Source organism: Pterocles gutturalis, unplaced genomic scaffold, assembly GCF_000699245.1.
Source record: "Pterocles gutturalis isolate BGI_N339 unplaced genomic scaffold, ASM69924v1 scaffold16976, whole genome shotgun sequence".
Classification (NCBI taxonomy): domain Eukaryota; kingdom Metazoa; phylum Chordata; class Aves; order Pterocliformes; family Pteroclidae; genus Pterocles; species Pterocles gutturalis.
Window position 1 is genome coordinate 4,292 of NW_010100687.1, and position 2,763 is coordinate 7,054.

The window sequence follows — 2,763 nt, forward strand, 5'->3', positions numbered from 1 at the left end:
TTGGCATGCGAAACACTCCACAAGAAGAAAATGTCGCTATCAGCAGCCGCTAAATGCATAGGACTCACCTCTGTTTAATTCTTTATCTCACTTTGCACGGATTTCTAAGAAGACACTAAACAAGTCCTGTTTCCAGGGTTTTGTGTTTCCAGAGGCACCAGCAAAACTTGGGGGCGAGGGGCTCCCGTGTGCGAGCATAGGGAGTGGGAACGAGCAGCAAATGCCACAGGAGCTGCAGACACTCCTCGAGTTCCGGAAAATGATCGGCAGGCCGTGTTCGATAGCTGCGGGCTGCAGGGGTACTCGAGGTTAGCCCGCTGGAGCAGGAGGATTTGCTCCCACTGGTGACCCCAGAGTTCACGGTGTGTGACACGTGGCCTCCGACTGAAGTTGGGCTCTGACTGAGCTGCCCACCTCACTTCAGGGGGTTGCTATGGCCAGAAAAACCCTGTTTGTTAAACACACATGGGTTGGAAATATGGACATATGCATTTGTTACCCCGTCAGGGATTGCCACAGCTCGTGGGAGAGGGAGCTGCTGCTGGGACAAGGGCTGGGGGTGCTGGGGACATCACTGTGGGACCGAAATGGTGCAAAGGGTGAAATGCCCAGCCAGCCCTGGGATGCTGCACTATGGGTCCCCACCATGCAAACAGGGCATGTCCATACACCAGAGCCCCCAGGCCGGGTGGGGGTGTGAAGACCACGTGCGAAGCCGGAGGAGAAGCGGCGTGAGCTCCTGCAGGTCCCAGTTCCCCGTTACGCCGGGCAGCGGGGCTTTGTGTGTGTCTGTTACAGCGTAGCGGGAGGCTGCAGCATGCACACAAAAAGGGGTGAGTCACTGAGGTCACTAATGAAAGGTCACAGCATCCTCAGATTCAGCGAGAGGCATTTGCTTCTTCAGCAAAACAATTTCGTTGCTCAAGTACCTTTGGCTACGGGAACAGGACTGACAGGTTATCCTATTTACCAAGAATATTCATCAGACTGGGGAAGAAATAGTGGATGCAATTACCCCAGGTGACCCAGGAAAAAACGGTAAATATAGCTGGGACTGGGTGCAGTTAGTGAAGATTTTAATAAAAGAGAAAAATCAGAGTTTTGTCTATGCTCTGCAGAGTGTTTTCGCATCTGGGAGACCAACAGCTTGTGAAGAAGAGCAAATCACATAAATAGAACAACATTTAGTGTGACTGGGTGAGGCCATCAGTCTAATATTACTCCTGCAGCGCATGCAGTTATAAATAGGTGACGCCGTGCGGTGTGGGACCTGGGGAGCGCAGGAGCTGAGGAATGCACTCGCAGCCGGCAGCAGCGGCACTGCGCAGCTTGCAGCCCTTCCGCACATTTGTATGAGCCTTGCAGAGCGACTGTGGCTGCACCCTGCTGGGGGGCTTGGTGAGCCCAGGCTTCAGAGAGATGTGCCATTTTTCAGACCATCCCTCTAAATATCCCCCAGGGCAAGCCCTCTGTGCCCCTTGCCATGGGGGTGCTCGGGGCAGGGCTCAGCACAGAGAGCAGGGCAGCGAGAAACCCCCAGGAGATGCTCCCAGCACCAGGACCTGCGCTGCCTGCTCAGCGACCAGGGAGGAGAATGCAGCTGGAATTTCCCCCAACACCTCCGCTCTGCCCCAACCAGGAGATGCTGAGCTCACATCCAGCTCCCTGAAGAGCCCTTCGTGCCAGACAGCATTACATTCTTCTGCTTATTTGGGCTCGTGGGCAAAAACATCACCCTGAGGAGCATCAGAAAGCTCCCAGGCTTCTCAGTAGCAGCACAGCTCCTCCTGGGACGGGACAGGCTGCTTCCGTGCTGTGCAGAGGACAGCCAAGGACAGGAGACAGATTAACTCCATCCTGGCTGCCTTTGCTCGGATGCAGAAGTGCTGCTCAGCAGAGGTGGGGGGGACTGCACACCACAGCTCCCAGCCAGCGCTCAGCAGAGGTGGGGGGGACCGCACACCACAGCTCCCAGCCAGCGCTGACCAGCCCAGTCAGCCTGCAGCATCGCTGTGCCTCCGGTCCGGGCCGTTGAGAAGGTCCCGTGGCCATGGGAAGCTGCTGGCACAGAGGAGAGAGAGCTCAAGAGCCAAGGCATTCTCACTGAATGAAGTGTTATTTGGTTGTGGAAGCAAAAATCCCCCTGTAAGAGAGTGTGCAATGCTGGGATGGAAACACAGTACTGTGCTAGGAGCCTGGAGGAGCTGGGGATGCAGAGAGCCCTTGGGATGCAGCTCACCCGGGTCCCTGGGGCTGTCCCAGACCCTGGTGGGTCTGCAGTACCCACCAGGAGATGCTGCAGCCCCCCTAGGGAGGGCTGGGGGAAGGAGGGTTGCTTTGCTGCCTCAGCTCCCACCCCAAGAAACTCCCAAAGGACTTCAAAGTTAGCGAAATATTTCTGAACCCCTCCAGTTTCTTTTCCCGTTTGGCTCAGGTGGTTTGCTGCCTCCAGAAAAGCCTCGCGTTAATTTGATTCCCTACAACTGATTCATGGCAGATCTGGCGTCCAGCTGCCCAGAACAGCTGCGATCCCTGTGCTGCCGTTTGCTGCGCCCCAGGGACACTGCACAGCCCCCGAGCGTGGCTGCAGAGAACGGACCGGGGCTGGAGCAGGGCACAAACAGCTGGGCCAGGCGCACACAGGAACAGCTTTGCATCTGCAATACAGAGAGTATGTGTCTCACCTCCCCAGTTCATCCTTCCAGAGAAAAGCCTGGAGAGATGCAGCTGGAAAATCTCTGCATACAAACAAGACTTTGTAAA